At 38.9% G+C, this 14,642-nt stretch overlaps 2 protein-coding genes across 5 annotated transcripts in view; one reads left to right on the top strand and one right to left on the bottom strand.

Moving 5' to 3' along the window:
• SERAC1 (serine active site containing 1) overlaps nucleotides 1-14,642 on the bottom strand; it is a 379,919-nt gene that overhangs the window by 91,556 nt on the left and 273,721 nt on the right. The gene's annotated exons all lie outside the window — the stretch shown is intronic.
• The window catches only part of TULP4 (TUB like protein 4), a 161,761-nt gene that overhangs the window by 43,231 nt on the left and 103,888 nt on the right, over nucleotides 1-14,642 (top strand). The window lies entirely within an intron of this gene.

Here is a 14,642-nt window from a genome sequence, read left to right as displayed (position 1 = left end):
CACTTAAATGGGGCTTGTAAGAAAGATGGGGACAAATATTTTAGCAGAGCCTCTAGCAATAAGACAAGGGGTAATGGCTTTAACCAAAAGAAGGTAGATTTAGACTAGATATAAGGAAGAAATTTTTTATGGTGAGGGTGGTAAAACACTGGTACACGTTGCCTGGAGAGGTGGTAGATGCCCCATCCTTGGAAACGTTCAAGTTCAGGCTGGACAGGGCTCTGAGCAACCTGATGTCCCTGCTCACTCCAGGAGGATTGGACTAGATGATCTTTAAAGGTCCCTTCCAACCTCCACTATTCTATGAGAGATACATATATATAAATGAAATAATTTCTAATATATATTGTCAGATAAAATAAATTCATGTAAGTAAAGCTGTTGGAAAATATAACAGCCATAGAAAGTTCTGTTCCACAGAAAAGTAAGCTAATGAGGAACTAAACCATTTGGTCTGTGGACCTCATACAGTCTCCTGATGTTTCATGCTTTACTTTCAGCTACCTTCATAAAATAAAAAACAAATGTACTATATTGAGCTAAAAATTCATATGGAGCTTGGTAAATGTGCAAACAGATGAGACATATCATAACACATACTATTTTAAATGAAAGCATAGCATTTTTTTATAGTGACCTTTGAATATTCTTATTTTCTAACTAATGATTCTTCAAATCTGTTGTGAATAGGTATGAATCACTTACTAACTGAAAGAGTAAGCTTTCTGTCCTCATATTTTGCCTGTTCAACTGTTTTGTTTTGAAGGAAATAATGCCTGCTTTTACTATGGCTTTTCATGTGCTTTCAGTTTCTTTCCTACAGGTTCCCCATTTTTAGTGCTGTGAAGGCTCAATAATAGCTGAAACTAAACCAGAAACACCTTTTTGAAATACGTACTCAAGATGAAAATTCTTGCTGTGCACTACCCATTTTATTACTTTGCTTGAGATATTTTTTCAAGGTAGCTTCTGAGCATGAGACTTTTGTACTGAAATACACAGAGGTTTAGTTGCAAGTGTATCTCCTGTCTGAAAATAAGAAGACATAAATTAAAAAGATTTTGAACTTGATGTTTTTGGGCAGCTTTTAAAGTTTCTTGTGGCCTTTACATTTGTAATCTTCAGGACAGACATTTGAAAGCTTTTTAATACTGAAGGCACTCTTGTTTCTTAGATTGTTTCTTCTCATACTACTAGTAGTTTTAGAAATACCTTGCTGTTAAAATTTTAATTTTACATTACTGGTGCAAACAATAGTAGCACCTGAAATGTTAGCGTTATTTCTACTCTCTAGAAATGGTAAGCTTTCCAGTAGCGCTGTTGTGCTGTTGAAAAACAGATAATTTTACGTGATGAGCATCCATTATTATTTTTACTGGCATTTATTCAAGCAGAGGGGTTTACTAATTTGATGTAGGGATCTAATATGTAATTAAGTACATGTTAAGTGGTAGCAGCATCCATGAGAACAGGGAAAGAGCTCATAATTTAGGTAGCATTGGGAATGAGCAGGCCCTGAGGAACAGGGCAGCCTGAAGGGTAGGGTAGGAATTTGGGACTGTTTGGATGCAAGACACAGGAGTACCTGGCAGGTACTCCTATCCCTGGCAGGGATAGGAGGTAGAGAGAGGGCAAGCCTGCCTGCTGCTTTTCTAACGAGACTTTCTGCCAGGCCCTGGGGTTAGACCTATGGTTCTGAGGTCCTGAATTCCCCTTGATTCATAAAAATCTATCAGATGTGGTCAACATGTCTTCATCCTCTGTCATGAGTGATCCAAACCAGAGATGACAACTTTAATAGCTGTTAGTTAAATGTAAATAGTAGATATCAGTCCTGCTCATTGTTTTGTGGATTGATGGTGGATGTCAGGAGCAACATGTAGGTTTTTCCTATTTCTTTTGTAAAGCTTGAACAATTTGTCAGACAACCATTGTCTATCAGAGAGAAAGATTAAGCTATCAGAAGTTATGAAATGTCAGCATTACCTGCAGTTGATTTACCATGTCAGTTCATTTCTTTGAATGTGTTGGTGCATACATAGTATGATTCAGTTTTGAATTGCCTGAACACATACCCTTTTTTTTGAGTCCTTGTAATTCTCTTCTCTTCAGTGCCTGTGAATGAGGGAAAGTTGCCTAACAAACTCTGTATTACTCGTTTTGGAAATCAGTAAGTATGCAGTGAAGGACATGAAGAAAAGTTGAAGGCTTGTGCTTGAGGCAGGAAGTGCTGTGGACAGTTTTGGTTTGGTTTGTTTTTGTTTTTTTAACTGAGCTTTTTACCATAACCAGGATGTGTTTCTCATTTTCTGCATGATGATAGTAATCGTTTTACTATCTTTGGAAATGTGAGGATGAATTCATTAATTTTCATTAAATGCTCAGATACTATCATTCTGTACAGGTAGCCAACTTTTCTTGGTCTTAAAGCATTTACTTTTGTGATTCTAATCTTGATATTCTTCTGGGGATTTGATTTTACAAGCCAATTTTAAAATAAATTTTCATGACTCATCTTCAGAGTTTGATTATGAGTAATATTTGGCCCCACAGCACGTGGGCACCAGTGCAGTGTTTTTGTAGTATATATTTAGCTAATCTTGGGGGATTCCTTGATGGACAGCATAGCTAACTTCAAAACTTGAGACTTCAGGTGCATAGCAGTCAGAGTAAGGGGATTTTCAGTTGTGTTTTGCATCCAGCTCATTGTGATTCAGTCAGTTTGTCATCTTAGAAATCACCTGGTTGGAGTGCCAGAACAATTGTACTGATGTGGATTGTGCCCAGAGAATGTATAACACAATTCCTGTTAATGGAAGGTTTTAATAATTGAGTTCAGTGTTGTTGATGATAACATTAGGGATGTTATATCTGACTTGTCCTGTTGAGCTTGACTTTTAAGGTGTTGTAAAAAAATTCTGTGATGTACTTATATGCTGCAGTGATTATTAAGACTGAGAATCACAGGCATTTAATTGAATCTGAAACGCGGTGCTGTGACTCCCTTGGGTAGGCGTGAAAGCTAGAAGAAAGAAAGTACATGGAGTGAAGTTTCTTATTGTCAGTTAACTCCAGAATTGCTTAAGAAATGCAGACAGTTTATCAGCAAACTTACTGTATCATTACCAGTTCTGCAAATACCACTGCAGTCTGAAGAATCAAGTTGAGCTTTTAATCCTCACCAGTAATCAAGGTTTTGTAGGTTAATGTAGGTTAGATCTCCTATATCATCTGTCCAACATGGTATCTCCAACGGGTTTAAGCAGGTATAATGGAATGAACTGTTGTATTTGTGAGTAAAGATATTCCTTTGGTTGTGAAAGCAACAAACACATGTAATCTTTTCTCTTTACTATGCTAATTTTTTATCTTGAATGTCAGCAGAGGTGAGTTTTGAATATACATGGGGAGCAAATTTATTGAGTAAACAGTTGCAACTCTTAAATAAATCCCCCTTAAGGCTGTATATTAAAGCCCTTATATTATCAATGAGGCAGAGGCCCATAAAATGACTTACAGAAGATGCGTGAACTATAGAGGAGGCTTTAAAAGAGGGGTGAAATGTCTTTTCAAATGCCTTTATACTTCCCGGTGGTTGCAGAAGGTGCTTTTTTGGGTTCACTGTCCAATGTGGTGATAATTTTCCAAATTATTTTTACAAGTGTTCTTTAGCAATGACAATTCCATCGTACTGTGCTGTGGCACTCATGGGTAACTTCTGTCTGTATAGATTTAGCTACCAGTCTTGTGAAATTGATTTTTTTTTCCTTCATAGTTTTCCTTAATAGCAAAAGGTGGGTTGTTATTTTTTAAGTATTTGTGTGGATGGCAGTGGTTTTAGTGGAGCATGTTAGATTATGTAAAATATTAATCTAGTCTGGTAATAATGGCAACTTTCTATTTGGGTTTTTTACAAATTGAAAGTATTTGAACTTTTTCACTTAAAATACAGTTTTCAAAAGCCATTTTGCTCACTCCTTTTAACCTTTGTAATTCTGCTTGAAGAAAGTAGTCTGCTGCTTTCTTCATTCACTACTTGGGATAAGTAGGGAGGGGAAACTGTGAAAATACTTAAAATAAAAGTGAAGACATAGATTTTCCATTTCTGTGAGCCAGCATCAGTCTAAGTTGAAAATAAGAGGCTTATTTTTGAGAATTTTTGATCAGCTGAAAATTTTTGGAACAACTCTAATCACAACAATCACATAAGTGTTTGGAAGGCTGCTCACCAATTTGTATTCACATTTGGGTGGTTATTAGCAAGCTAATAACTGGATGCTGTTTTGAAATTTCCTGTCACTTCTTGTCATCATCACTGGAAGCAGTGGGTGTCATTCCAAGGGATCAGCCTGGCATTTTATACCATGTTTCTCAGAGGTAGTGATGAGGAGTGCAGTGTATTTAGACTAGTGATGCCCAATCTTTCTACCCGGATGAACTGATACCCCTTATTCAAGGTTTAACAGAAAATTGTGTGCTTTGGAGAACAAGTCGTATGAGGAGTGGCTCAGGGAACTGGGATTGTTTACTCTGGGGAAAAAGGAGGCTGAGGGGAGACCTTATTGCTCCCTACAACTACCTGAAAGGAGGTTGTACTCAGATGGGTGTTGGTCTCTTCTCCCAAGTAACAAGTGATAGGACAAGAGGAAATGGCCTCAAGTTGCACCAGGGGAAGTTTAGATTGGATATTAGGAAAAATATCTTCACCGAAAGGACTGTTGAGCACTGGAACAGGCTGCTCGGGGAAGTGGTTGAGTCACCATCCCTGGAGGTATTGAAAAGAAACGTAGATGTGGTGCTTAGGGACATGGTTTCGTGGTTGGACTTGGCAGTGCTAGTTAGTGGTTGAACTTGATCTTAAAGGTCTTTTCCAGCCAAAACAATTCTATGACTCTATGACTGGACTTTGTGTGGGGTACTAGAGTCATGTACTTTCCAGAAGCAATTTGGCCCTCAGGTGGAAGTTACCTGAGCAGCAGCTGTAGAATATGCTCATTACCATGCTTTACTGTAGGTGGTACAAATGTGGAGCTCAGGTGCTTTGTCACCACAGTGCTGAGGAATGAGATTTGGCTGCCCTTCTCCTTTGTGTTGTTACTACCAGCACTGATAAATTGTTACGTGTTACACAGCTGCAAGAGCAACAGCATGTCCACCGTGGTAACACTCTGTGTTTCAGGTAGTTGGAGGTGATCTGTCACTGGAGACAGGCTATTCTTGAAGCTCAGCTGTAGCAGAAGCTCTTTGTTTGCTTCCCCTGTTTTGCAGGGTTTTCGTCAGTGAAGGATCCCAGCAATAAGAGACCGAGTCAAAGCTACAGAGTGGAAAAGACCAAGGCAGAATCTCTGTCACAAGGATGCCAAACCGTCTGACATCTCAAAGCTGTTAAAACTTACAAGTATATGACAAACCCTAGTACAAATAGCATGCTGGGTCTTTTAGAATATTAATCTATTTTATGATCTCGCTTTTATAAATAAAGCTATATAATAAAGTTCTCCAGGGTCCTTTCAGATGAAAGGCATTAGATAATGGCGCCTTTGGATGTTTACTTCTCGTCTGAGGCTGTTAATTCATTTGTCACTGAAATGCTTTATTGCAACAACTCTGTTCTTGCCCATGTGTGGTGTGAAACCATTTGAATGTCATCCTTATTTATTTTAACTCATTTATTAAGTTGCCTGTTGTGAGGCATCTATGGCCTGAATTAGATCTGAAACACTAAAACCAAATCTCTACATAAAACTGCCAAATAAAATACATAGCCAGGCAAGATTAAAAATAAATAAATAAAAAAATCAGGCATGAGGACAAGCCCAACAGACCTCTTGCAAACCACCCACAAAGGGATTGGTTGTCAGCTACTCAAAGGAATGGAAAAAAACATGGGTAGCAGATAAAAGAGCAAAGGGAGGGGACCCAAAATAGATAAAAATATCTCAGCTGAAATAAACAAGTCTTGCAGCAAAGCTTGCCAGAAAAGGGCAAGAAAAGAAGTACGTGCTGAAACATTAACACAAATGTGAGTTGTTATACAGGGGCGGAAGTCACAGTGCAATGTGGCATCCTGAGCCTGGATCTGATCTGGAGCAGGCTCAGTTTGGTTTTGCCTGGCTGTTTCAACCATGCCCATGCAACTGCCCATGTAGCTGTGACCAGCTACAAAGAGGGAGATGGCAATGCTGATAGGAGTCAGAAAGCCGCTCTTCCAAAACACAACTTTGCTTTCTTGGTTGGAATTACAGTATCAGAGCCCTTATCCACCCATTAAGCACAGAAGACCCAAGTACTGAAATGTTTTGTAGGATGCGGTCTGGAAGTTGTGAAAAGATGCATCCTTTTGACATTTTGGATTTTACTGGCCTTGCTGATTTCTTCTCATCTTTCCTAAGAATGCTCTAGGCAACTACAAGAGCTTATCCTAAAGCATTCCCTTTTTTATTTCTCCACAAATTGACCCTACTTGTTGTAAGATCACTTAATGAAATCTCTGTTGCTGCCATGTTTGTAATCTGAACAGTAATCCTTCACCTGTGCCAAATTACTGTCCCCAAACAGGCTGAATTATTGAGGGCAGGAGAAAAGTCTAACATGTGATTTGGCATTTTTGGTAGGGTCCACCCATGCTCCCAGCTCTAAATTTCAAGACAAACAGACCCTGAACATTATGCTGCTCTTTTACCTTTTGGCAACCTGTGTTTGGCTTCTGCTTGTATAACTGCCACTTCATGAGATTTTTATTGATGGTTATTTTCTCCACTTGGCCCATTTAGGTATTTAAATGATACAAATAAAGTCATCATCATCTTTAGTTCCACTGCTGTTTTTCCTCAGGTAACATTCCTGTAGTTTTCTCTCCCTCTCTCCCTTCCTCCCCCCTTGCACCATTTTTCATTAAAAATATTTTAATAATAATGTTACCATATTTCGCCCTTTCTTCCTTCATTCCTTTTGAATCTTTTTATGTGAAATTGGTGCTTGTGCAAGCTGAAAGTTGACTGTTCTGGAGGATAATCAGATACTGGGCAGAGCAGATGTGCAAAAAGGCAGCAGTTGTAAGACCTCCCATGTCTGGCTCGCTGTGACCTTTAAGGTTTATGCTCAGCCGTTGCCAGTGGTCCTGGTGCAATCCCCAGTGCTGATGCTGGGGCAGCTCCTTTGTGAAATCTGTGCATCGGGATCAGGAGCAGGTGTATAATTGCCATCTAACTGGAACAAGTTTCAGTTATCACTGTCCTGTCTTAAATGTGTAACCAAAAGCAATCTGCAGGTGACTAGGAAGATGCTACAAATTCCTACCTGTGGAATCTTATATAAATTGGAGAGTCATAACCTGGCTGATTCGTGACAGATATCCAAGGGATGTTATAAACAGTATGGCTGGAGCTTTACAAAGTAGTGGGGCATTGCAAATTGAAACTGAAATTGCAGTTGTCTTCATAAAACCAAACTCATCATACCGATGCGAAGCCCCATCTTCTTCATTGTAGCTTTGAATGGACCGAGAGATGGATGCTATGCCCAGATATGCAGGAGTGCGGGTAAAAGGAGTATGATGAAAGGAATAGTCTGTTTTACACCCTTGTGCGCAATCTACTACTTAACATTTCTTGATTTCTCTTCTTCATTGGTGGTATGCTGTAAGACTTCTGAAAACTCTTGCTGTGGTACTGGGTTTATGGTTGTGATAAAGCACCCCAGTCTGCAGAGCCTTCAGAGAAATGGCTGTTTGAAAATGGAATATGTTCTATTCTTCTATTTTTTTTCCATGTGTCATTACCACACTTAAATTCTGTTTTTTCCTGTATTCTTAGTAGTTTCCTTTTTCATTATGGAATTAAACTCTTCAGCCTTAGCTGGTGCTTAGTGTCTCTCTGTCTTGCTGATCTGACTCCTCTTAATTACATCAGCTCCAGACCTCATAGATATTTCTGAAATGGCTCAGTCCTACTTTCTGGAATGCCAACTTGATTCCCATTGCTTAATGATAGATTAATCTAGGCCAGAGATTTCTACTTGCACTTCCTGGTGGTAATACAATCTACGAAGTCCTGCAAGATCTTGAGGTATTCATTGCAACTGTGATTTGAGGCATTTGGTCTGGTAAGGCTCTGTGCTGAGATATGTTATAGAAACAGATGTATGTGAAGCTGCCTGTGTTGTTATATTGGCTTACTTACAGATATACTGCTCAGTGTTCTTAAGGTGTCCTTTGTCAGAATTTTTACTTAATTACACAATTGAATGTTTGGATGTGAAGAGAACAAAAGAGATAGTTAAAACTTCAAATATTGACCTTTTGAGAAAAGGAGTGAAAAAAAAATACAGAGCAGACTTTACCAGAGGTAGAGAGAGAAAAGGTGGCACTGGAATTTTTAGAATTAATTTGTAGCTGTGTGTCACCCGTTTGAGACAGGACAGCACGAAGTTTTACATGTTAAAGGCTTTGTCCGCAGTGGTTAAGAGCATCCATAGAGTATCAGATCAAATGTCCAGATGGCACAGTGTCCTGTCTCTGGAAGGGACCAGTAGCCGACACATAGGAAAGAGTTTAAGCACCTGCAAGCTTATAGTTGTGCTTTCCTGTACAGATCCTCACTCTCTAGGAGTCTGCAGCTCAGGAGCTTGCTGGGCCAGGTACACAGACTTTGTGTCTGTACAACTTTCTTCTGTGAATTCGCCTAATTGCTTTTTGCATCTGTGTAAAATGTTGACCTGTCCTGTATAGTCAATTGCACAATTTACCTATGAGTGTGTGGAAAAAGTACGTTCTTCTTTTGTTTGTATCTCCATCCTTCTGATTTCCTTCAATGATCTTTATTTTCTGCACTGGAAAAAGCAGTAACACTTGTTACCTATTTACTCCATGCCACTCCTGATTTAATAGACTGATATGATATGCCTTTATAGTAATTTATTTCCCTGATTTGAATAGTGCTAGTCTGTTGCTCATACAAAATGTAATCTATCCATACATTTGAATCATCCTTTTTTTTCCTGTTCTCAGTGTGTTTTCAAGTTGCCTTATATGCATTTTGAGACTAGAGGGATGAGAACTACAAGTAATAGAAACGCTGGTTTCTATTTTCCCTGTCTCCCCCCAACCTTTTACAGTTGTGAGTGATGGCCAGCAGAGTAATGACAGTTACCACTTGTTGTAGTTAGAGCTGATGTGTTTCTTTGAAAGAAGGCCTAGTGGGGGACATTTTAACTGGTGATGGGTAGAGGACCTGACATGGACTCCCAGTACAATTCCTGCTTCTTTGTTCCATGTATTATTTGTCAAAACAGTGGCAATGAATGATGGTACGTTTTTGTTGGGTTTTTTTTCCAAGTGAAGGCTGGCTGCTTTCAACACGCACACATGCAGATAAAAGACGTTGAACAGCTTCAAAAGCTATGTCAGTCAGTCTGTCAAAATCACATTGGCAGACCTGGAGCGTTGTCCGTACAGATGGGACCTGAAAGGGAGATCTCTTGGCTCATGGGAGAAAAGGGAGCTTGGTTTGACAAGATTACCACGGAGGGCTGCTGGCTTGCTTGGCTGTGACTGCATCTTCACAGAAGCTTGTCCTAAATCTGTTGGGGTTTTGGTTTTGTGGTTTGTTTGTGGTGTTTCTTTTTTTCCTGCAAGCCGTGTTCCTCTCTTGGAGGTGCACAGCCTTCGTGTGCTGTGTCCTCTCTGGGGCACCAGCCGCCATTGCGGCCCTGGCCCTGCTCCTGGGGTCTCCCTCAGCCGCTCACTGTGGGGGGTTTCACGCGAGGGGGGGGAGCAGGCAGAAGAGCTGCTGTCATGCTTGTACCTTTGCTCGTGCTCTGAAGGGTCCGCAGGGAAGCTAGTAAAGGAACAGAGGCTGCTTTGCCTTGTAGGGGAGTTAGGGAAGAGCAGCACAAAGCAAGCAGGGTGCGGGCTGAGAGTCCTGCTCGTTCCTCCAGGATATACCTGTCCCTGGGACCTGAATTCTGAACTGGATTTTGTGGTGCAGAGGTATGTGCCTCTGCTCAGGAAGCCCATCCTACACACCTTGGAGAAACCTTTTTAAACTGTATCAAGCCTTGAAGCTAAACAGAAGTTTAGCTGTTTGGTTTACCTGTTGGCTAGAAGGTCAAGGGGTGGTTTTTTTTTTACAGGGTTGGCAATTCAGAGCAGCTGCTTCCTTACCAAGTTACTGGAAATAAGTGTGTTTGACATGTTGGGAGATTCTTCTTTTTGGCATCTGTAGCCTTTATGTATTTAGGGGCTTAGTGTAATCAGTTACCCTCATCTGAAACTTTTGCCATGAGAAATAAGATAATCTTTATTTGTTTTAAAATGTAAGCATTTAAAAATGTGTTTATGTAGGCAGCACACTTGATTTGTCTCTCTTGACCATGTAATAGATATGTCTTATTTTGCTAAGCTTGCTCCAGAGTAATACTGAAGTATCGATCTGTTTTCCGGCAAGTAATTTTTGTGACTGCCTTTCTCAGAAAAATCTCGTACGTTGAGGGGAAGACTTGTGGATCTTACTAGAGGTGTCCACCTTCCCAGCTCTGATCACGTTGCATGCAGTGGCATGAGAACAACACACTTGTGTTTCATGATAAGCTTATTTTGCTCTAATTTCAGCTAGCAGATCACTTAATACAGTAATATTTGTCCACCTTGAAAATGGTGCATATTTTTTAAAGCTTTAGTGAAGAAGATACTAAATGTCTAATATCTATATTGTTGATTGGAGTAAAATAAATATATGGAAATGATGCAACTTAATGAGCATGTTCCCTTGAGAAGATATTAAAATTCAAAGAGTAGGTGAAGGACACAGGCACCTACAAACTAGAGCAAACGTACAAAGGAGTAAGATTCCCATAAGACACAGATTTGTAAAGAACAGAAAAAAAACCCAGTTCGTAATAATAGTTAAAGGGCTAAAATCTATTAATGAGCCATTGTATTGGGAAGTGGAAAAAGAGTAATTTAGCAGGGGAATGCAGACGTTAACATGCAAGGTAATTAATTAATTAATTATTACTTAAATTTTCTTTAAAATGTCAAAAGCACGTTTCTTCATCGTCCTTTAAGTCCTTGTGAAGTCTGATTTGTCGTCTTTTCTGAGTAGAGAGCTGAATGGTGCCCAGTGACAGGACCGCAGGCAGTTGGCGCAAACTGAAATGCAAGGAGTTCCCTCTAAATATCAGGAAACACTTTTTCACTGTGAGAGCGACCAAGCACTGGGACAGGTTGCCCGGAGAGGTTGTGGAGCCTCCATCCTTGGAAATACTCAAAGGCCATCTGGACGCAGTCCTGGGCTCTGTGACCTGCTTGAGCAGAGGGTTGGACCAGATGACCTCCAGAAGCCCCTTCCAACCTCAACCCTTCTGTGATTCTGAAAAAAAAAAAAAAAAAAAAAAAAAATCTTTTCATTATAAAAAGGAATATTTTATTCTCATTTGCATAATGTAAACAGCTTAGCCAACACAATTGACACTTATAAAAAGAAACATTCACCTTCAGATATTAAAATGAGCTTTCCAGCCAAATAAATGTTTAAAATTATTATGTTTCAGTGATAAGGTAGGACAGAAGGGAAACTTCAGACCACAGTGTGAATGTGGGGCTCTGTCCCCTCTAGCTGTAAAATGGAGGTTTTGCATACCACTGTTGATTAAACCTATCTTCTTGTGAAGGATGATCCTCAGAAACAACCTTGGTGGGGTCTTGTTAGCAGCACTGAGTAGGTATTTGGTGTTTATGACTCACTGGGATGCTTACTAACATATTCTTGGGTGAGATCTAGAGACTTGTGCCCAAGAAATTATTTTTTTAAAGTAGAAGTGTGAAATTAATGAGAGATTAATTGCCATTCAAATTGGATTATTTGGCAGGGCTTCATGTGTATATGTGTCAGCGTCAGTGCTTGATCTAAAATGATGATGGCATTGATACTAAAATGTAAAGCACTGGCATTTAAGATGACTCACATTAGCAAGAAATACTATTTTAAAATCAAACCCTCAGTCTGAGCTGCAGGCTGGGGAGAATAGTATTTGCTTTCGATAAGAGATACGAAAAAAAATTGATTGAAGTTTTACTGAGGGACAGAATCATTGTAGGCATGCAAAGTTAGACCAGGTAAGGCACTTTGGAGAGGACTGTAGTGGAAAAGCCTACTTTCAAAGAGACAGAATAGGCTGTATGATCCAAGACAGATACAAGCTAATTGGCTGACCTTACTGAATTTTGTATGAGCTTTGGCTTGAAATGGAGGGAAGTAACTTCCAGTTGAAGGAAATCTTGTGTCTGTTTCTTTGAACTTCATTCTATGACTTGCATTTGTAACTATCAGTGTAGTTTGAGCTGAATTGCAATTTGCATTTTTTAATGCCATAGTATCTTTTGATTTTAGTTAGTTAATGTTTTCACAATATTTTGAATGTGAAAAATCCTATATAAGTGCAAAGTGTTGTTATATCTTTGGACCGCTAGTCTTCATTTATTTACTTGCGTGAATTTGTGCTCCATTTCCATTCTCCCTGTAATTTCCCTTTATTTTCTTCAGTTTGTGTTGCTTGGGATAGATGGATTACCTGAGAATAAAGCTGAATTTTTAATCATTTTTCTCTGAATCACTTAATGACTCTTTGTGATGCTGGTTTCCTAAACTGATGCATTCCCTTTTTTATTTTTTCTTTTTTTCTGAGAGTGTTCAAGCCTTCAAATTGTTTCCCACTGTCTAAATCTAAATTTTAATATTTATTTTTTTCTGAATTGCCATAGGTATCTTTTTCTTAATTTAAAACAAACAAACCTTAATATGAAGTGCTATCTTAGTTCCCTCATACGTGGTGCACCAGTAATCAAATATATTGTATCTCATTCTCTGTGTCAGAGATTTACATAACACTTGAGCCTTCTGTGACTGTGAACCTTAATAAAATTTAGACTGCATCTTTGCTTTGATACAGAAGTTATTGTCTTTCAAGATACTGGATTTTGCTTCTTATACAACCTCCCCATATCACTGTAACTGATGGATGCAAATCCATCTGCAGTTAGCTGTCTGTCTTGCTGCATGCTACAAGATAAATTTGATTTCTGTGGAGCAACTTGAAATACTACTTTAATAAGAATAATGTTTAAGCTTATGAAAAGGAGATTGCTTTTGCTGTCTGAGAAACCAGATTTTTACCTTTGTAGGTCTCTTTGAAAGAAATAAAATACTGTGAAAGCTGAAGTACTTCTTAAATATTTTAACAAATCAAGGGAAGAAAATTTAGCTTTCCATTGGATTAAGCAGGAACGTGCTTACTATTTAGTTAGCCTATTTGAATTTCAGCATTTATGGGAAAAGGTGCTGTCTGCAGTTTTTAAAACTGAAACCATCCAATTGTGGATTCTGTATTGGTTCATAAATAGAAAAGATTCAAGAAGTTAACTGCGAGTGAAACTAGTCAGTCAGGATTAGATTGCTTCCATCAGTAGAAAAAGAAATGTTTCTGGGGAATCTAACGTATGTTTACTATTTCACCAATTTTTTTTTCCCAAGTAATGTCCATTAGCAGAAGCTGTTAACAGCAGGAGCTTCACTTAGTCTGGTAGCAAGCACTGTGTAGTTAAATGCTTTGATTTGATGGGGGAGCACGCAGGACGTTGGCTCTGGCTGCCCTGCAGTTGCGGCGGTGTTCGAGTGTGGTGAAGGAAATGAGATGGAAGAACAGAGCAGAGGCAGAAGCTCTCACGATAGTAATAAAAACGATGATGATGATAATAGTAAAGAAAATATCCAGCAAGACCCCTTTTCTCTTTGTCCCTCCTCCCATTTGATGGTGTTGAGAAGCAGTGTTCGCACCGGAGCAGGGAATGAACTTTCTTTTCAGCAGCTGTCTTCCAGGAATTTCCACTAGTGAGTAAATAGATCTGCTCATGCCTAGGACTGGGTGTTTCTTTTTACAGACAGAATCTATTTTTGTTATGGCCTATTTATAATGCTTTGCTTTCTTTAGTTCACTGGAGAAAAGTAGCTTGTTTTTCATCTGAGTTGTCTTTTGGTAGTCACATTTTCCATGGCTTTGGAAGCCTCTGCTCAGTTGTTTCAAAAGTTAATTATTTTTTTTTGTTGATATCTTGAAGCTGCAATAACTTCTACTTAAGAGACCAAGCTTTTTGGTGGTTAATAGACTTATTTTAACATTAGGTCATTTTAATTTTCTTGGTAGATCTGTGATGGTTGATGCTGTTCAATTCTGTCATTATTTGTAGAGCTTTCCTTTTGAAGGCTCTTTTCTAGGAATCCATTAGGGAACAAACAAAGCAGCGACTCTGCTTTTTTTGCAAACATTAGAGAAATTATTTGACCAATCTTACTTTAAAATAAAAATGAAAGATTGAAAGCTACTGAAGTCAACAGACTTATGTGATCTCCTAGAGAAAGAATGTAGATGTACTCTGCAGAATATTTCATTTACATCAAAACAAAATAAATTCGGTACTAGTATTTATTACCAGCTTGTCAATGTAAACAATGTTGAAAAGTTCTTTTAATCTTCATGTCAGTGTCTACATTGTGATTTAGAAGAATGAAACTCTTCAAATTTGTAAGAGCCCAAGGAAACAGGGAACCAGTGCATCATCTAGTCTGGCCACCAGTATGTCACAAACT

The sequence above is a fragment of the Balearica regulorum genome, chromosome 3 (assembly GCF_011004875.1).
Source record: "Balearica regulorum gibbericeps isolate bBalReg1 chromosome 3, bBalReg1.pri, whole genome shotgun sequence".
Taxonomy (NCBI): Eukaryota; Metazoa; Chordata; class Aves; order Gruiformes; family Gruidae; genus Balearica; species Balearica regulorum.
This window is presented reverse-complemented; position numbering and strand designations above follow the sequence as displayed.